Here is a 22,591-nt window from a genome sequence, read left to right on the forward strand (position 1 = left end):
GAAATTTTGAGCTGTCTGTGTTTGCTACAAGTGGAGATATCACAAAGTATGCACTTTTGTTGTTTCCATTGGTTTCAATGCATTTTGGCCTTAAACGAGCATTTGCTGTTTTCTCTTAAAACGCAACATGGGAGAAAACCATTTCACATCACATTTGGGGGTCTTGTTCTTCAACACAATCTGTGAAATTTTGAGATGTCTCTGTTTGCTACAAGAGGAGATATCACAAAGTATGTGCTTTTGTTGTTTCCATTGCATTCAATGCATTTTGGCCTAAAACGAGCATTTGCTGTTTTTTCTTAAACGCAAAATGGGAGATAAACCATTTCACATCACATTTCTGGGTCTTGATCTTCAACACTATCTGTGAAATTTTGAGCTGTCTGTGTTTGCTACAAGAGGAGATATCACAAAGAATGCACTTTTGTTGTTTCCATTGGTTTCAATGCATTTTGGCCTAAAACGAGCATTTGCTGTTTTCTCTTAAACGCAACACGGGAGAAAAACCATTTCACATCACATTTGTGGGTCTTGATCTTCAACACTATCTGTGAAATTTTGAGCTGTCTGTGTTTGCTACAAGAGGAGATATCACAAAGTATGCGCTTTTGTTGTTTCCATTGGTTTCAATGCATTTTGGCCTAAAACAAGCATTTGCTGTTTTCTCTTAAACGCAGCTCGGGAGAAAAACCATTTCACATCACATTTGTGGGTCTTGGTCTTCAACACAATCTGTGGAATTTTGAGCTGTCTGTGTTTGCAACTAGAGGAGATATCACAAAGTATGCGCTTTTGTTGTTTCCATTGGTTTCAATGCATTTTGGCCTAAAACGAGCATTTGCTGTTTTCTCTTAATCGCAATATGGGAGAAAAACCATTTCACATCACATTTGTGGGTCTTGGTCTTCAACACAATCTGTGAAATTTTGATCTGTCTGTGTTTGCTACAAGAGGAGATATCACAAAGTATGCACTTTAGTTGTTTCCATTGGTTTCAATGCATTTTGGCCTTAAACGTGCATTTGCTGTTTTCTCTTAAAACGCAACATGGGAGTATAACCATTTCACATCAAATTTGTGGGTCTTGGTCTTCAACACAATCTGTGAAATTTTGAGCTGTCTGTCTTTGCTACAAGATTAGATATCACAAAGTATGCGCTTTTGTTGTTTCCATTGGTTTCAATGCATTTTGGCCTTAAACGAGTATTTGCTGTTTTCTCTTAAAACGCAACATGGGAGAAAAACCATTTAACATCACATTTGGGGGTCTTGGTCTTCAAAACAATCTGTGAAATTTTGAGATGTCTGTGTTTGCTACAAGAGGAGATATCACAAAGTATGCGCTTTTGTTGTTTCTATTGGTTTCAATGCATTTTGGCCTTAAACGAGCATTTGCTGTTTTCTCTTAAAACGCAACATGGGAGAAAAACCATTTCACATCACATTTGGGGGTCTTTGTCTTCAACACAATCTGTAAAAATTTGTGCTGTCTGTGTTTGCTACAAGAGGAGATATCACAAAGTATGCGCTTTTGTTGTTTCCATTGCATTCAAAGCATTTTGGCCTAAATCAAGCATTTGCTGTTTTCTCTTAAACGCAACATGGGAGAAAAACAATTTCACATCATATTTGTGGTTCTTGGTCTTCAACACAATCTGTGAATTTTTGAGCTGTCTGTGTTTGCTACAAGTGGAGATATCACAAAGTATGCACTTTTGTTGTTTCCATTGGTTTCAATGCATTTTGGCCTTAAACGAGCATTTGCTGTTTTCTCTTAAAACGCAACATGTGAGAAAAACCATTTTACATCACATTTGTGGGTCTTGTTCTTCAACACAATCTGTGAAATTTTGAGATGTCTCTGTTTGCTACAAGAGGAGATATCACAAAGTATGTGCTTTTGTTGTTTCCATTGCATTCAATGCATTTTGGCCTAAAACGAGCATTTGCTGTTTTTTCTTAAACGCAACATGGGAGATAAACCATTTCACATCACATTTGTGGGTCTTGGTCTTCAACACAATCTGTGAAATTTTGAGCTGTCTGTGTTTGCTACAAGAGGAGATATCACAAAGAATGCACTTTTGTTGTTTCCATTGGTTTCAATGCATTTTGGCCTAAAACGAGCATTTGCTGTTTTCTCTTAAAAGCAACTCGGGAGAAAAACCATTTCACATCACATTTGTGGGTCTTGGTCTTCAACACAATCTGTGGAATTTTGAGCTGTCTGTGTTTGCTACAAGAGGAGATATCACAAAGTATGTGTTTTTCTTATTTACATTGGTTTCCATGCATTTTGGCGTAAAATGAGCATTTGCTGTTTTCTCTTAAACGCAACGTGGGAGAAAAACCTTTTCAAATCACATTTGTGGGTCTTGGTCTTCAACACAATCTGTGGAATTTTGAGCTGTCTGTGTTTGCTACAAGAGGAGATATCACAAAGTATGCGTTTTTCTTGTTTCCATTGGTTTCAATGCATTAAGGCCTAAAACGAGCATTTGCAGTTTTCTCTTAAATGCAACATGGGAGAAAAACCATGTCACATCACATTTGTGGGTCTTGGTCTTCAACACAATCTTTGAAATTTTGAGCTGTCTGTGTTTGCTACAAGAGGAGATATCACAAAGTATGCGCTTTTGTTGTTTCCATTGGTTTCAATGCATTTTGGCCTTAAACGAGCATTTGCTGTTTTCTCTTAAAACGCAACAAGGGAGAAAAAACATTTCACATCACATTTGTGGGTCTTGGTCGTCAACACAATCTGTGAAATTTTGAGCTGTCTGTGTTTGCTACAAGAGGAGATATCACAAAGTATGCACTTTTGTTGTTTCCGTTGGTTCAATGCATTTTGGCCTAAAATGAGCATTTGCTGTTTTTTCTCTTAAACGCAAAGTGGGAGAAAAACCATTTCACATCACATTTGTGGGTCTTGGTCTACAACACAATCTGTGGAATTTTGAGCTGTCTGTATTTTCTACAAGAGGAGATATCACAAAGTATGCTATTTTCTTGTTTACATTGGTTTCAATGCATTTTTGCATAAAATGAGCATTTGCTGTTTTCTCTTAAACGCAACGTGGGAGAAAAACCATTTGAAATCACATTTGTCGGTCTTGAAATTCAACACTATCTGTGAAATTTTGAACTGTCTGTGTTTGCTACAAGAGGAGATATCACAAAGAATGCACTTTTGTTGTTTCCATTGGTTTCAATGCATTTTGGCCTAAAACGAGCATTTGCTGTTTTCTCTTAAATGCAACACGGGAGAAAAACCATTTCACATCACATTTGTGGGTCTTGGTCTTCAACACAATCTGTGGAATTTTGAGCTGTCTGTGTTTGCTACTAGAGGAGATATCACAAAGTATGCGCTTTTGTTGTTTCCATTGGTTTCAATGCATTTTGGCCTAAAACGAGCATTTGCTGTTTTCTCATAATCGCAATATGGGAGAAAAACCATTTCACATCACATTTGTGGGTCTTGGTCTTCAACACAATCTGTGAAATTTTGAGCTGTCTGTGTTTGCTACAAGAGGAGATATCACAAAGTATGCACTTTAGTTGTTTCCATTGGTTTCAATGCATTTTGGCCTTAAACGTGCATTTGCTGTTTTCTCTTAAAACGCAACATGGGAGTAAAACCATTTCACATCACATTTGTGGGTCTTGGTCTTCAACACAATCTGTGAAAATTTGAGCTGTCTGTCTTTGCTACAAGATTAGATATCACAAAGTATGCGCTTTTGTTGTTTTCATTGGTTTCAATGCATTTTGGCCTTAAACGAGTATTTGCTGTTTTCTCTTAAAACGCAACATGGGAGAAAAACAATTTAACATCACATTTGGGGGTCTTGGTCTTCAACACAATCTGTGAAATTTTGAGCTGTCTGGGTTTGCTAGAAGAGGAGATATCACAAAGTATGCGCTTTTGTTGTTTCTATTGGTTTCAATGCATTTTGGCCTTAAATGAGCATTTGCTGTTTTCTCTTAAAACGCAACATGGGAGAAAAACCATTTCACATCACATTTGGGGGACTTTGTCTTCAACACAATCTGTGAAATTTTGTGCTGTCTGTGTTTGCTACAAGAGGAGATATCACAAAGTATGCGCTTTTGTTGTTTCCATTGCATTCAATGCATTTTGGCCTAAATCAAGCATTTGCTGTTTTCTCTTAAACGCAACATGGGAGAAAAACCATTTCACATCATATTTGTGGGTCTTGGTCTTCAACACAATCTGTGAAATTTTGAGCTGTCTTTGTTTGCTACAAGTGGAGATATCACAAAGTATGCACTTTTGTTGTTTCCATTGGTTTCAATGCATTTTGGCCTTAAACGAGCATTTGCTGTTTTCTCTTAAAACGCAACATGGGAGAAAACCATTTCACATCACATTTGGGGGTCTTGTTCTTCAACACCATCTGTGAAATTTTGAGATGTCTCTGTTTGCTACAAGAGGAGATATCACAAAGTATGTGCTTTTGTTGTTTCCATTGCATTCAATGCATTTTGGCCTAAAACGAGCATTTGCTGTTTTTTCTTAAACGCAAAATGGGAGATAAACCATTTCACATCACATTTCTGGGTCTTGATCTTCAACACTATCTGTGAAATTTTGAGCTGTCTGTGTTTGCTACAAGAGGAGATATCACAAAGAATGCACTTTTGTTGTTTCCATTGGTTTCAATGCATTTTGGCCTAAAACGAGCATTTGCTGTTTTCTCTTAAACGCAAAACGGGAGAAAAACCATTTCACATCACATTTGTGGGTCTTGATCTTCAACACTATCTGTGAAATTTTGAGCTGTCTGTGTTTGCTACAAGAGGAGATATCACAAAGTATGCGCTTTTGTTGTTTCCATTGGTTTCAATGCATTTTGGCCTAAAACAAGCATTTGCTGTTTTCTCTTAAACGCAGCTCGGGAGAAAAACCATTTCACATCACATTTGTGGGTCTTGGTCTTCAACACAATCTGTGGAATTTTGAGCTGTCTGTGTTTGCTACTAGAGGAGATATCACAAAGTATGCGCTTTTGTTGTTTCCATTGGTTTCAATGCATTTTGGCCTAAAACGAGCATTTGCTGTTTTCTCTTAATCGCAATATGGGAGAAAAACCATTTCACATCACATTTGTGGGTCTTGGTCTTCAACACAATCTGTGAAATTTTGATCTGTCTGTGTTTGCTACAAGAGGAGATATCACAAAGTATGCACTTTAGTTGTTTCCATTGGTTTCAATGCATTTTGGCCTTAAACGTGCATTTGCTGTTTTCTCTTAAAACGCAACATGGGAGTATAACCATTTCACATCAAATTTGTGGGTCTTGGTCTTCAACACAATCTGTGAAATTTTGAGCTGTCTGTCTTTGCTACAAGATTAGATATCACAAAGTATGCGATTTTGTTGTTTCCATTGGTTTTAATGCATTTTGGCCTTAAACGAGTATTTGCTGTTTTCTCTTAAAACGAAACATGGGAGAAAAACCATTTAACATCACATTTGGGGGTCTTTGTCTTCAACACAATCTGTAAAAATTTGTGCTGTCTGTGTTTGCTACAAGAGGAGATATCACAAAGTATGCGCTTTTGTTGTTTCCATTGCATTCAAAGCATTTTGGCCTAAATCAAGCATTTGCTGTTTTCTCTTAAACGCAACATGGGAGAAAAACCATTTCACATCATATTTGTGGGTCTTGGTCTTCAACACAATCTGTGAAATTTTGAGCTGTCTGTGTTTGCTACAAGTGGAGATATCACAAAGTATGCACTTTTGTTGTTTCCATTGGTTTCAATGCATTTTGGCCTTAAACGAGCATTTGCTGTTTTCTCTTAAAACGCAACATGTGAGAAAAACCATTTCACATCACATTTGGGGGTCTTGTTCTTCAACACAATCTGTGAAATTTTGAGCTGTCTGTGTTTGCTACAAGAGGAGATATCACAAAGAATGCACTTTTGTTGTTTTCATTGGTTTCAATGCATTTTGGCCTAAAACGAGCATTTGCTGTTTTCTCTTAAAAGCAACTCGGGAGAAAAATCATTTCACATCACATTTGTGGGTCTTGGTCTTCAACACAATCTGTGGAATTTTGAGCTGTCTGTGTTTGCTACAAGAGGAGATATCACAAAGTATGCACTTTTGTTGTTTTCTTTGGTTCAATGCATTTTGGCCTAAAACGAGCATTTGCTGTTTTTTCTCTTAAACGCAAAGTGGGAGAAAAACCATTTCACATCACATTTGTGGGTCTTGGTCTACAACACAATCTGTGGAATTTTGAGCTGTCTGTATTTTCTACAAGAGGAGATATCACAAAGTATGCTATTTTCTTGTTTACATTGGTTTCAATGCATTTTTGCGTAAAATGAGCATTTGCTGTTTTCTCTTAAACGCAACGTGGGAGAAAAACCATTTGAAATCACATTTGTCGGTCTTGATCTTCAACACTATCTGTGAAATTTTGAACTGTCTGTGTTTGCTACAAGAGGAGATATCACAAAGAATGCACTTTTGTTGTTTCCATTGGTTTCAATGCATTTTGGCCTAAAACGAGCATTTGCTGTTTTCTCTTAAACGCAACACGGGAGAAAAACCATTTCACATCACATTTGTGGGTCTTGGTCTTCAACACAATCTGTGGAATTTTGAGCTGTCTGTGTTTGCTACTAGAGGAGATATCACAAAGTATGCGCTTTTGTTGTTTCCATTGGTTTCAATGCATTTTGGCCTAAAACGAGCATTTGCTGTTTTCTCATAATCGCAATATGGGAGAAAAACCATTTCACATCACATTTGTGGGTCTTGGTCTTCAACACAATCTGTGAAAATTTGAGCTGTCTGTCTTTGCTACAAGATTAGATATCACAAAGTATGCGCTTTTGTTGTTTTCATTGGTTTCAATGCATTTTGGCCTTAAACGAGTATTTGCTGTTTTCTCTTAAAACGCAACATGGGAGAAAAACAATTTAACATCACATTTGGGGGTCTTGGTCTTCAACACAATCTGTGAAATTTTGACCTGTCTGGGTTTGCTAGAAGAGGAGATATCACAAAGTATGCGCTTTTGTTGTTTCTATTGGTTTCAATGCATTTTGGCCTTAAATGAGCATTTGCTGTTTTCTCTTAAAACGCAACATGGGAGAAAAACCATTTCACATCACATTTGGGGGACTTTGTCTTCAACACAATCTGTGAAATTTTGTGCTGTCTGTGTTTGCTACAAGAGGAGATATCACAAAGTATGCGCTTTTGTTGTTTCCATTGCATTCAATGCATTTTGGCCTAAATCAAGCATTTGCTGTTTTCTCTTAAACGCAACATGGGAGAAAAACCATTTCACATCATATTTGTGGGTCTTGGTCTTCAACACAATCTGTGAAATTTTGAGCTGTCTTTGTTTGCTACAAGTGGAGATATCACAAAGTATGCACTTTTGTTGTTTCCATTGGTTTCAATGCATTTTGGCCTTAAACGAGCATTTGCTGTTTTCTCTTAAAACGCAACATGGGAGAAAACCATTTCACATCACATTTGGGGGTCTTGTTCTTCAACACAATCTGTGAAATTTTGAGATGTCTCTGTTTGCTACAAGAGGAGATATCACAAAGTATGTGCTTTTGTTGTTTCCATTGCATTCAATGCATTTTGGCCTAAAACGAGCATTTGCTGTTTTTTCTTAAACGCAAAATGGGAGATAAACCATTTCACATCACATTTCTGGGTCTTGATCTTCAACACTATCTGTGAAATTTTGAGCTGTCTGTGTTTGCTACAAGAGGAGATATCACAAAGAATGCACTTTTGTTGTTTCCATTGGTTTCAATGCATTTTGGCCTAAAACGAGCATTTGCTGTTTTCTCTTAAACGCAAAACGGGAGAAAAACCATTTCACATCACATTTGTGGGTCTTGATCTTCAACACTATCTGTGAAATTTTGAGCTGTCTGTGTTTGCTACAAGAGGAGATATCACAAAGTATGCGCTTTTGTTGTTTCCATTGGTTTCAATGCATTTTGGCCTAAAACAAGCATTTGCTGTTTTCTCTTAAACGCAGCTCGGGAGAAAAACCATTTCACATCACATTTGTGGGTCTTGGTCTTCAACACAATCTGTGGAATTTTGAGCTGTCTGTGTTTGCTACTAGAGGAGATATCACAAAGTATGCGCTTTTGTTGTTTCCATTGGTTTCAATGCATTTTGGCCTAAAACGAGCATTTGCTGTTTTCTCTTAATCGCAATATGGGAGAAAAACCATTTCACATCACATTTGTGGGTCTTGGTCTTCAACACAATCTGTGAAATTTTGATCTGTCTGTGTTTGCTACAAGAGGAGATATCACAAAGTATGCACTTTAGTTGTTTCCATTGGTTTCAATGCATTTTGGCCTTAAACGTGCATTTGCTGTTTTCTCTTAAAACGCAACATGGGAGTATAACCATTTCACATCAAATTTGTGGGTCTTGGTCTTCAACACAATCTGTGAAATTTTGAGCTGTCTGTCTTTGCTACAAGATTAGATATCACAAAGTATGCGATTTTGTTGTTTCCATTGGTTTTAATGCATTTTGGCCTTAAACGAGTATTTGCTGTTTTCTCTTAAAACGAAACATGGGAGCAAAACCATTTAACATCACATTTGGGGGTCTTTGTCTTCAACACAATCTGTAAAAATTTGTGCTGTCTGTGTTTGCTACAAGAGGAGATATCACAAAGTATGCGCTTTTGTTGTTTCCATTGCATTCAAAGCATTTTGGCCTAAATCAAGCATTTGCTGTTTTCTCTTAAACGCAACATGGGAGAAAAACCATTTCACATCATATTTGTGGGTCTTGGTCTTCAACACAATCTGTGAAATTTTGAGCTGTCTGTGTTTGCTACAAGTGGAGATATCACAAAGTATGCACTTTTGTTGTTTCCATTGGTTTCAATGCATTTTGGCCTTAAACGAGCATTTGCTGTTTTCTCTTAAAACGCAACATGTGAGAAAAACCATTTCACATCACATTTGGGGGTCTTGTTCTTCAACACAATCTGTGAAATTTTGAGATGTCTCTGTTTGCTACAAGAGGAGATATCACAAAGTATGTGCTTTTGTTGTTTCCATTGCATTCAATGCATTTTGGCCTAAAACGAGCATTTGCTGTTTTTTCTTAAACGCAACATGGGAGATAAACCATTTCACATCACATTTGTGGGTCTTGGTCTTCAACACAATCTGTGAAATTTTGAGCTGTCTGTGTTTGCTACAAGAGGAGATATCACAAAGAATGCACTTTTGTTGTTTCCATTGGTTTCAATGCATTTTGGCCTAAAACGAGCATTTGCTGTTTTCTCTTAAAAGCAACTCGGGAGAAAAATCATTTCACATCACATTTGTGGGTCTTGGTCTTCAACACAATCTGTGGAATTTTGAGCTGTCTGTGTTTGCTACAAGAGGAGATATCACAAAGTATGTGTTTTTCTTATTTACATTGGTTTCCATGCATTTTGGCGTAAAATGAGCATTTGCTGTTTTCTCTTAAACGCAACGTGGGAGAAAAACCTTTTCAAATCACATTTGTGGGTCTTGGTCTTCAACACAATCTGTGGAATTTTGAGCTGTCTGTGTTTGCTACAAGAGGAGATATCACAAAGTATGCGTTTATCTTGTTTCCATTGGTTTCAATGCATTAAGGCCTAAAACGAGCATTTGCAGTTTTCTCTTAAATGCAACATGGGAGAAAAACCATGTCACATCACATTTGTGGGTCTTGGTCTTCAACACAATCTTTGAAATTTTGATCTGTCTGTGTTTGCTACAAGAGGAGATATCACAAAGTATGCGCTTTTGTTGTTTCCATTGGTTTCAATGCATTTTGGCCTTAAACGAGCATTTGCTGTTTTCTCTTAAAACGCAACAAGGGAGAAAAACCATTTCACATCACATTTGTGGGTCTTGGTCGTCAACACAATCTGTGAAATGTTGAGCTGTCTGTGTTTGCTACAAGAGGAGATATCACAAAGTATGCACTTTTGTTGTTTCCGTTGGTTCAATGCATTTTGGCCTAAAACGAGCATTTGCTGTTTTTTCTCTTAAACGCAAAGTGGGAGAAAAACCATTTCACATCACATTTCTGGGTCTTGGTCTACAACACAATCTGTGGAATTTTGAGCTGTCTGTATTTTCTACAAGAGGAGATATCACAAAGTATGCGTTTTTCTTGTTTACATTGGTTTCAATGCATTTTTGCGTAAAATGAGCATTTGCTGTTTTCTCTTAAATGTAACGTGGGAGAAAAACCATTTGAAATCACATTTGTCGGTCTTGATCTTCAACACTATCTGTGAAATTTTGAACTGTCTGTGTTTGCTACAAGAGGAGATATCACAAAGAATGCACTTTTGTTGTTTCCATTGGTTTCAATGCATTTTGGCCTAAAACGAGCATTTGCTGTTTTCTCTTAAACGCAACACGGGAGAAAAACCATTTCACATCACATTTGTGGGTCTTGGTCTTCAACACAATCTGTGGAATTTTGAGCTATCTGTGTTTGCTACTAGAGGAGATATCACAAAGTATGCGCTTTTGTTGTTTCCATTGGTTTCAATGCATTTTGGCCTAAAACGAGCATTTGCTGTTTTCTCATAATCGCAATATGGGAGAAAAACCATTTCACATCACATTTGTGGGTCTTGGTCTTCAACACAATCTGTGAAATTTTGAGCTGTCTGTGTTTGCTACAAGAGGAGATATCACAAAGTATGCACTTTAGTTGTTTCCATTGGTTTCAATGCATTTTGGCCTTAAACGTGCATTTGCTGTTTTCTCTTAAAACGCAACATGGGAGTAAAACCATTTCACATCACATTTGTGGGTCTTGGTCTTCAACACAATCTGTGAAAATTTGAGCTGTCTGTCTTTGCTACAAGATTAGATATCACAAAGTATGCGCTTTTGTTGTTTTCATTGGTTTCAATGCATTTTGGCCTTAAACGAGTATTTGCTGTTGTCTCTTAAAACGCAACATGGGAGAAAAACAATTTAACATCACATTTGGGGGTCTTGGTCTTCAACACAATCTGTGAAATTTTGAGCTGTCTGGGTTTGCTAGAAGAGGAGATATCACAAAGTATGCGCTTTTGTTGTTTCTATTGGTTTCAATGCATTTTGGCCTTAAACGAGCATTTGCTGTTTTCTCTTAAAACGCAACATGGGAGAAAAACCATTTCACATCACATTTGGGGGACTTTGTCTTCAACACAATCTGTGAAATTTTGTGCTGTCTGTGTTTGCTACAAGAGGAGATATCACAAAGTATGCGCTTTTGTTGTTTCCATTGGTTTCAATGCATTTTGGCCTTAAACGAGCATTTGCTGTTTTCTCTTAAAAAGCAACATGTGAAAAAAACCATTTCACATCACATTTGGGGGTCTTGTTCTTCAACACAATCTGTGAAATTTTGAGATGTCTCTGTTTGCTACAAGAGGAGATATCACAAAGTATGTGCTTTTGTTGTTTCCATTGCATTCAATGCATTTTGGCCTAAAACGAGGATTTGCTGTTTTTTCTTAAACGCAACATGGGAGATAAACCATTTCACATCACATTTGTGGGTCTTGGTCTTCAACACAATCTGTGGAATTTTGAGCTGTCTGTGTTTGCTAGAAGAGGAGATATCACAAAGTATGCGCTTTTGTTGTCTCTATTGGTTTCAATGCATTTTGGCCTAAAACAAGCATTTGCTGTTGTCTCTTAAATGCAACGTGGGAGAAAAACCATTTCACATCACATTTGTTGGTCTTGGTCTTCAACACAATCTGTGGAATTTTGAGCTGTCTGTGTTTGCTACAAGAGGAGATATCACAAAGTATGTGTTTTTCTTGTTTCCATTGGTTTCAATGCATTTTGGCCTTAAACAAGCATTTGCTGTTTTCTCTTAAATGCAACATGGGAGAAAAATATTTCACATCACATTTCTGGGTCTTGGTCTTCAACACAATCTGTGAAATTTTGAGCTGTCTGTGTTTGCTACAAGAGGAGATATCACAAAGTATGCTTTTTTCTTGTTTCCATTGGTTTCAATGCATTAAGGCCTAAAACGAGCATTTGCTGTTTTCTCTTAAATGCAACATGGGAGAAAAACCATTTCACATCACATTTGTGGGTCTTGGTCGTCAACACAATCTGTGAAATTTTGAGCTGTCTGTGTTTGCTACAAGAGGAGATATCACAAAGTATGCACTTTTGTTGTTTCCGTTGGTTCAATGCATTTTGGCCTAAAACGAGCATTTGCTGTTTTTTCTCTTAAACGCAAAGTGGGAGAAAAACCATTTCACATCACATTTGTGGGTCTTGGTCTACAACAAAATCTGTGGAATTTTGAGCTGTCTGTATTTTCTACAAGAGGAGATATCACAAAGTATGCGTTTTTCTTGTTTACATTGGTTTCAATGCATTTTTGCGTAAAATGAGCATTTGCTGTTTTCTCTTAAACGCAACGTGGGAGAAAAACCATTTCAAATCACATTTGTCGGTCTTGATCTTCAACACTATCTGTGAAATTTTGAACTGTCTGTGTTTGCTACAAGAGGAGATATCACAAAGAATGCACTTTTGTTGTTTCCATTGGTTTCAATGCATTTTGGCCTAAAACGAGCATTTGCTGTTTTCTCTTAAACGCAACACGGGAGAAAAACCATTTCACATCACATTTGTGGGTCTTGGTCTTCAACACAATCTGTGGAATTTTGAGCTGTCTGTGTTTGCTACTAGAGGAGATATCACAAAGTATGCGCTTTTGTTGTTTCCATTGGTTTCAATGCATTTTGGCCTAAAACGAGCATTTGCTGTTTTCTCTTAATCGCAATATGGGAGAAAAACCATTTCACATCACATTTGTGGGTCTTGGTCTTCAACACAATCTGTGAAATTTTGAGCTGTCTGTGTTTGCTACAAGAGGAGATATCACAAAGTATGCACTTTAGTAGTTTCCATTGGTTTCAATGCATTTTGGCCTTAAACGTGCATTTGCTGTTTTCTCTTAAAACGCAACATGGGAGTAAAACCATTTCACATCACATTTGTGGGTCTTGGTCTTCAACACAATCTGTTAAAATTTGAGCTGTCTGTCTTTGCTACAAGATTAGATATCACAAAGTATGCGCTTTTGTTGTTTTCATTGGTTTCAATGCATTTTGGCCTTAAACGAGTATTTGCTGTTTTCTCTTAAAACGCAACATGGGAGAAAAACCATTTAACATCACATTTGGGGGTCTTGGTCTTCAACACAATCTGTGAAATTTTGAGCTGTCTGGGTTTGCTAGAAGAGGAGATATCACAAAGTATGCGCTTTTGTTGTTTCTATTGGTTTCAATGCATTTTGGCCTTAAACGAGCATTTGCTGTTTTCTCTTAAAACGCAACATGGGAGAAAAACCATTTCACATCACATTTGGGGGACTTTGTCTTCAACACAATCTGTGGAATTTTGTGCTGTCTGTGTTTGCTGCAAGAGGAGATATCACAAAGTATGCGCTTTTGTTGTTTCCATTGCATTCAATGCATTTTGGCCTAAATCAAGCATTTGCTGTTTTCTCTTAAACGCAACATGGGAGAAAAACCATTTCACATCATATTTGTGGGTCTTGGTCTTCAACACAATCTGTGAAATTTTGAGCTGTCTTTGTTTGCTACAAGTGGAGATATCACAAAGTATGCACTTTTGTTGTTTCCATTGGTTTCAATGCATTTTGGCCTTAAACGAGCATTTGCTGTTTTCTCTTAAAAAGCAACATGTGAAAAAAACCATTTCACATCACATTTGTGGGTCTTGGTCTTCAACACAATCTGTGGAATTTTGAGCTGTCTGTGTTTGCTAGAAGAGGAGATATCACAAAGTATGCGCTTTTGTTGTTTCTATTGGTTTCAATGCATTTTGGCCTAAAACAAACATTTGCTGTTGTCTCTTAAATGCAATGTGGGAGAAAAACCATTTCACATCACATTTGTGGGTCTTGGTCTTCAACACAATCTGTGGAATTTTGAGCTGTCTGTGTTTGCTACAAGAGGAGATATCACAAAGTATGTGTTTTTCTTGTTTCCATTGGTTTCAATGCATTTTGGCCTTAAACAAGCATTTGCTGTTGTCTCTTAAATGCAACATGGGAGAAAAATATTTCACATCACATTTCTGGGTCTTGGTCTTCAACACAATCTGTGAAATTTTGAGCTGTCTGTGTTTGCTACAAGAGGAGATATCACAAAGTATGCTTTTTTCTTGTTTCCATTGGTTTCAATGCATTAAGGCCTAAAATGAGCATTTGCAGTTTTCACTTAAATGCAACATGGGAGAAAAACCATGTCACATCACATTTGTGGGTCTTGGTCTTCAACACAATCTGTGGAATTTTGAGATGTCTGTGTTTGCTACAAGAGGAGATATCACAAAGTATGCGCTTTTGTTGTTTCCATTGGTTTCAATGCATTTTGGCCTTAAACGAGCATTTGCTGTTTTCTCTTAAAACGCAACAAGGGAGTAAAACCATTTCACATCACATTTGTGGGTCTTGGTCGTCAACACAATCTGTGAAATTTTGAGCTGTCTGTGTTTGCTACAAGAGGAGATATCACAAAGTATGCACTTTTGTTGTTTCCGTTGGTTCAATGCATTTTGGCCTAAAACGAGCATTTGCTGTTTTTTCTCTTAAACGCAAAGTGGGAGAAAAACCATTTCACATCACATTTGTGGGTCTTGGTCTTCAACACAATCTGTGGAATTTTGAGCTGTCTGGGTTTTCTACAAGAGGAGATATCACAAAGTATGCATTTTTCTTGTTTACATTGGTTTCAATGCATTTTGGCTTAAAACGAGCATTTGCTGTTTTCTCTTAAATGCAACATGGGAGAAAAATATTTCACATCACATTTCTGGGTCTTGGTCTTCAACACAATCTGTGAAATTTTGAGCTGTCTGTGTTTGCTACAAGAGGAGATATCACAAAGTATGCGTTTTTCTTATTTCCATTGGTTTCAATGCATTAAGGCCTAAAACGAGCATTTGCAGTTTTCTCTTAAATGCAACATGGGAGAAAAACCATGTCACATCACATTTGTGGGTCTTGGTCTTCCACACAATCTTTGAAATTTTGAGCTGTCTGTGTTTGCTACAAGAGGAGATATCACAAAGTATGCGCTTTTGTTGTTTCCATCGGTTTCAATGCATTTTGGCCTTAAACGAGCATTTGCTGTTTTCTCTTAAATGCAACATGGGAGAAAAACTATTTCACATCACATTTGTGGGTCTTGGTCTTCAACACAATCTGTGAAATTTTGAGCTGTCTGTGTTTGCTACAAGAGGAGATATCACAAAGTATGCACTTTTGTTGTTTCCATTGGTTTCAATGCATTTTGGCCTTAAACGAGCATTTGCTGTTGTACTCTTAAAAGCAACATGGGAGATAAACCATTTCACATCACATTTGTGGGTCTTGGTCTTCAACACAATCTGTGAAATTTTGAGCTGTCTGTGTTTGCTACAAGAGGAGATATCACAAAGTATGCGCTTTTGTTGTTTCTATTGGTTTCAATGCATTTTGGCCTAAAACAAGCATTTGCTGTTTTCTCTTAAATGCAACTCGGGAGAAAAACCATTTCACATCACATTTCTGGGTCTTGGTCTTCAACACAATCTGTGAAATTTTGAGCTGTCTGTGTTTGCTACAAGAGGAGATATCACAAAGTATGCATTTTTCTTGTTTACATTGGTTTCAATGCATTTTGGCCTTAAACGAGCATTTGCTATTTTCTCTTAAACGCAACATGGGAGAAAAAACATGTCACATCACACTTGTGGGTCTTGGTCTTCAAAACAATCTGTGAAATTTTGAGCTGTCTGTGTTTGCTACAAGAGGAGATATCACAAAGAATGCACTTTTGTTGTTTCCATTGGTTTCAATGCATTTTGGCCTAAAACGAGCATTTGCTGTTCTCTCTTAAACGCAACACGGGAGAAAAACCATTTCACATCACATTTGTGGGTCTTGGTCTTCAACACAATCTGTGGAATTTTGAGCTGTCTGTGTTTGCTACTAGAGGAGATATCACAAAGTATGCGCTTTTGTTGTTTCCATTGGTTTCAATGCATTTTGGCCTAAAACGAGCATTTGCTGTTTTCTCTTAATCGCAATATGGGAGAAAAACCATTTCACATCACATTTGTGGGTCTTGGTCTTCAACACAATCTGTGAAATTTTGAGCTGTCTGTGTTTGCTACAAGAGGAGATATCACAAAGTATGCACTTTAGTTGTTTCCATTGGTTTCAATGCATTTTGGCCTTAAACGTGCATTTGCTGTTTTCTCTTAAAACGCAACATGGGAGTAAAACCATTTCACATCACATTTGTGGGTCTTGGTCTTCAACACAATCTGTGAAATTTTGAGATGTCTGTGTTTGCTACAAGAGGAGATTTCACAAAGTATGCGCTTTTGTTGTTTCTATTGGTTTCAATGCATTTTGGCCTAAAACAAGCATTTGCTGTTTTCTCTTAAATGCAACTCGGGAGAAAAACCATTTCACATCACATTTGTGGGTCTTGGTCTTCAACACAATCTGTGGAATTTTGAGCTGTCTGTGTTTGCTACAAGAGGAGATATCACAAAGTATGTGTTTTTCTTATTTACATTGGTTTCAATGCATTTTGGCGTAAAATGACCATTTGCTGTTTTCTCTTAAACGCAACATGGGAGAAAAACCATTTCAAATCACATTTGTGGGTCTTGGTCTTCAACACAATCTGTGAAATTTTGAGCTGTCTGTGTTTGCTACAAGAGGAGATATCACAAAGTATGCGCTTTTGTTGTTTCCATTGGTTTCAATGCATTTTGGCCTAAAACGAGCATTTGCTGTTTTCTCTTAAACGCAACTTGGGAGAAAAAACATTTCACATCACATTTGTGGGTCTTGGTCTTCAACACAATCTGTGGAATTTTGAGCTGTCTGTGTTTGCTACAAGAGGAGATATCACAAAGTATGCGTTTTTCTTGTTTCCATTGGTTTCAATGCATTAAGGCCTAAAACGAGCATTTGCAGTTTTCTCTTAAATGCAACATGGGAGAAAAACCATGTCACATCACATTTGTAGGTCTTGGTCTTCAACACAATCTTTGAAATTTTGAGCTGTCTGTTTGCTACAAGAGGAGTAATCACAAAGTATGCGCTTTTGTTGTTTACATTGGATTCAATGCATTTTTGCGTAAAATGAGCATTTGCTGTTTTCTCTTAAACGCAACGTGGGAGAAAAACCATTTCAAATCACATTTGTCGGTCTTGATCTTCAACACTATCTGTGAAATTTTGAGCTGTCTGTGTTTGCTACAAGAGGAGATATCACAAAGAATGCACTTTTGTTGTTTCTATTGGTTTCAATGCATTTTGGCCTAAAACAAGCATTTGCTGTTTTCTCTTAAATGCAACTCGGGAGAAAAACCATTTCACATCACATTTGTGGGTCTTGGTCTTCAACACAATCTGTGGAATTTTGAGCTGTCTGTGTTTGCTACAAGAGGAGATATCACAAAGTATGTGTTTTTCTTATTTACATTGGTTTCAATGCATTTTGGCGTAAAATGACCATTTGCTGTTTTCTCTTAAACGCAACATGGGAGAAAAACCATTTCACATCACATTTGTGGGTCTTGGTCTTCAACACAATCTGTGCAATTTTGAGCTGTCTGTGTTTGCTACAAGAGGAGATATCACAAAGTTTGCACTTTTGTTGTTTCCATTGGTTTCAATGTATTTTGGCCTAAAACGAGCATTTGCTGTTAACTCTTAAACGCAACATGGGAGAAAAACCATTTCACATCACATTTGTGAGTCTTGGTCTTCAACACAATCTGTGAAATTTTGAGCTGTCTGTGTTTGCTACAAGTGGAGATATCACAAAGTATGCACTTTTGTTGTTTCCATTGGTTTCAATGCATTTTGGCCTTAAACGAGCATTTGCTGTTTTCTCTTAAAACGCAACATGGGAGAAAACCATTTCACATCACATTTGGGGGTCTTGTTCTTCAACACAATCTGTGAAATTTTGAGATGTCTCTGTTTGCTACAAGAGGAGATATCACAAAGTATGTGCTTTTGTTGTTTCCATTGCATTCAATGCATTTTGGCCTAAAACGAGCATTTGCTGTTTTTTCTTAAACGCAAAATGGGAGATAAACCATTTCACATCACATTTCTGGGTCTTGATCTTCAACACTATCTGTGAAATTTTGAGCTGTCTGTGTTTGCTACAAGAGGAGATATCACAAAGAATGCACTTTTGTTGTTTCCATTGGTTTCAATGCATTTTGGCCTAAAACGAGCATTTGCTGTTTTCTCTTAAACGCAACACGGGAGAAAAACCATTTCACATCACATTTGTGGGTCTTGATCTTCAACACTATCTGTGAAATTTTGAGCTGTCTGTGTTTGCTACAAGAGGAGATATCACAAAGTATGCGCTTTTGTTGTTTCCATTGGTTTCAATGCATTTTGGCCTAAAACAAGCATTTGCTGTTTTCTCTTAAACGCAGCTCGGGAGAAAAACCATTTCACATCACATTTGTGGGTCTTGGTCTTCAACACAATCTGTGGAATTTTGAGCTGTCTGTGTTTGCTACTAGAGGAGATATCACAAAGTATGCGCTTTTGTTGTTTCCATTGGTTTCAATGCATTTTGGCCTAAAACGAGCATTTGCTGTTTTCTCTTAATCGCAATATGGGAGAAAAACCATTTCACATCACATTTGTGGGTCTTGGTCTTCAACACAATCTGTGAAATTTTGATCTGTCTGTGTTTGCTACAAGAGGAGATATCACAAAGTATGCACTTTAGTTGTTTCCATTGGTTTCAATGCATTTTGGCCTTAAACGTGCATTTGCTGTTTTCTCTTAAAACGCAACATGGGAGTATAACCATTTCACATCAAATTTGTGGGTCTTGGTCTTCAACACAATCTGTGAAATTTTGAGCTGTCTGTCTTTGCTACAAGATTAGATATCACAAAGTATGCGCTTTTGTTGTTTCCATTGGTTTCAATGCATTTTGGCCTTAAACGAGTATTTGCTGTTTTCTCTTAAAACGCAACATGGGAGAAAAACCATTTAACATCACATTTGGGGGTCTTGGTCTTCAAAACAATCTGTGAAATTTTGAGATGTCTGTGTTTGCTACAAGAGGAGATATCACAAAGTATGCGCTTTTGTTGTTTCTATTGGTTTCAATGCATTTTGGCCTTAAACGAGCATTTGCTGTTTTCTCTTAAAACGCAACATGGGAGAAAAACCATTTCACATCACATTTGGGGGTCTTTGTCTTCAACACAATCTGTAAAAATTTGTGCTGTCTGTGTTTGCTACAAGAGGAGATATCACAAAGTATGCGCTTTTGTTGTTTCCATTGCATTCAAAGCATTTTGGCCTAAATCAAGCATTTGCTGTTTTCTCTTAAACGCAACATGGGAGAAAAACAATTTCACATCATATTTGTGGTTCTTGGTCTTCAACACAATCTGTGAATTTTTGAGCTGTCTGTGTTTGCTACAAGTGGAGATATCACAAAGTATGCACTTTTGTTGTTTCCATTGGTTTCAATGCATTTTGGCCTTAAACGAGCATTTGCTGTTTTCTCTTAAAACGCAACATGTGAGAAAAACCATTTTACATCACATTTGTGGGTCTTGTTCTTCAACACAATCTGTGAAATTTTGAGATGTCTCTGTTTGCTACAAGAGGAGATATCACAAAGTATGTGCTTTTGTTGTTTCCATTGCATTCAATGCATTTTGGCCTAAAACGAGCATTTGCTGTTTTTTCTTAAACGCAACATGGGAGATAAACCATTTCACATCACATTTGTGGGTCTTGGTCTTCAACACAATCTGTGAAATTTTGAGCTGTCTGTGTTTGCTACAAGAGGAGATATCACAAAGAATGCACTTTTGTTGTTTCCATTGGTTTCAATGCATTTTGGCCTAAAACGAGCATTTGCTGTTTTCTCTTAAAAGCAACTCGGGAGAAAAACCATTTCACATCACATTTGTGGGTCTTGGTCTTCAACACAATCTGTGGAATTTTGAGCTGTCTGTGTTTGCTACAAGAGGAGATATCACAAAGTATGTGTTTTTCTTATTTACATTGGTTTCCATGCATTTTGGCGTAAAATGAGCATTTGCTGTTTTCTCTTAAACGCAACGTGGGAGAAAAACCTTTTCAAATCACATTTGTGGGTCTTGGTCTTCAACACAATCTGTGGAATTTTGAGCTGTCTGTGTTTGCTACAAGAGGAGATATCACAAAGTATGCGTTTTTCTTGTTTCCATTGGTTTCAATGCATTAAGGCCTAAAACGAGCATTTGCAGTTTTCTCTTAAATGCAACATGGGAGAAAAACCATGTCACATCACATTTGTGGGTCTTGGTCTTCAACACAATCTTTGAAATTTTGAGCTGTCTGTGTTTGCTACAAGAGGAGATATCACAAAGTATGCGCTTTTGTTGTTTCCATTGGTTTCAATGCATTTTGGCCTTAAACGAGCATTTGCTGTTTTCTCTTAAAACGCAACAAGGGAGAAAAAACATTTCACATCACATTTGTGGGTCTTGGTCGTCAACACAATCTGTGAAATTTTGAGCTGTCTGTGTTTGCTACAAGAGGAGATATCACAAAGTATGCACTTTTGTTGTTTCCGTTGGTTCAATGCATTTTGGCCTAAAATGAGCATTTGCTGTTTTTTCTCTTAAACGCAAAGTGGGAGAAAAACCATTTCACATCACATTTGTGGGTCTTGGTCTACAACACAATCTGTGGAATTTTGAGCTGTCTGTATTTTCTACAAGAGGAGATATCACAAAGTATGCTATTTTCTTGTTTACATTGGTTTCAATGCATTTTTGCATAAAATTAGCATTTGCTGTTTTCTCTTAAACGCAACGTGGGAGAAAAACCATTTGAAATCACATTTGTCGGTCTTGAAATTCAACACTATCTGTGAAATTTTGAACTGTCTGTGTTTGCTACAAGAGGAGATATCACAAAGAATGCACTTTTGTTGTTTCCATTGGTTTCAATGCATTTTGGCCTAAAACGAGCATTTGCTGTTTTCTCTTAAATGCAACACGGGAGAAAAACCATTTCACATCACATTTGTGGGTCTTGGTCTTCAACACAATCTGTGGAATTTTGAGCTGTCTGTGTTTGCTACTAGAGGAGATATCACAAAGTATGCGCTTTTGTTGTTTCCATTGGTTTCAATGCATTTTGGCCTAAAACGAGCATTTGCTGTTTTCTCATAATCGCAATATGGGAGAAAAACCATTTCACATCACATTTGTGGGTCTTGGTCTTCAACACAATCTGTGAAATTTTGAGCTGTCTGTGTTTGCTACAAGAGGAGATATCACAAAGTATGCACTTTAGTTGTTTCCATTGGTTTCAATGCATTTTGGCCTTAAACGTGCATTTGCTGTTTTCTCTTAAAACGCAACATGGGAGTAAAACCATTTCACATCACATTTGTGGGTCTTGGTCTTCAACACAATCTGTGAAAATTTGAGCTGTCTGTCTTTGCTACAAGATTAGATATCACAAAGTATGCGCTTTTGTTGTTTTCATTGGTTTCAATGCATTTTGGCCTTAAACGAGTATTTGCTGTTTTCTCTTAAAACGCAACATGGGAGAAAAACAATTTAACATCACATTTGGGGGTCTTGGTCTTCAACACAATCTGTGAAATTTTGAGCTGTCTGGGTTTGCTAGAAGAGGAGATATCACAAAGTATGCGCTTTTGTTGTTTCTATTGGTTTCAATGCATTTTGGCCTTAAATGAGCATTTGCTGTTTTCTCTTAAAACGCAACATGGGAGAAAAACCATTTCACATCACATTTGGGGGACTTTGTCTTCAACACAATCTGTGAAATTTTGTGCTGTCTGTGTTTGCTACAAGAGGAGATATCACAAAGTATGCGCTTTTGTTGTTTCCATTGCATTCAATGCATTTTGGCCTAAATCAAGCATTTGCTGTTTTCTCTTAAACGCAACATGGGAGAAAAACCATTTCACATCATATTTGTGGGTCTTGGTCTTCAACACAATCTGTGAAATTTTGAGCTGTCTTTGTTTGCTACAAGTGGAGATATCACAAAGTATGCACTTTTGTTGTTTCCATTGGTTTCAATGCATTTTGGCCTTAAACGAGCATTTGCTGTTTTCTCTTAAAACGCAACATGGGAGAAAACCATTTCACATCACATTTGGGGGTCTTGTTCTTCAACACAATCTGTGAAATTTTGAGATGTCTCTGTTTGCTACAAGAGGAGATATCACAAAGTATGTGCTTTTGTTGTTTCCATTGCATTCAATGCATTTTGGCCTAAAACGAGCATTTGCTGTTTTTTCTTAAACGCAAAATGGGAGATAAACCATTTCACATCACATTTCTGGGTCTTGATCTTCAACACTATCTGTGAAATTTTGAGCTGTCTGTGTTTGCTACAAGAGGAGATATCACAAAGAATGCACTTTTGTTGTTTCCATTGGTTTCAATGCATTTTGGCCTAAAACGAGCATTTGC

Source organism: Taudactylus pleione, unplaced genomic scaffold, assembly GCF_031769625.1.
Source record: "Taudactylus pleione unplaced genomic scaffold, aTauple2 ptg000760l, whole genome shotgun sequence".
Taxonomy (NCBI): Eukaryota; Metazoa; Chordata; class Amphibia; order Anura; family Myobatrachidae; genus Taudactylus; species Taudactylus pleione.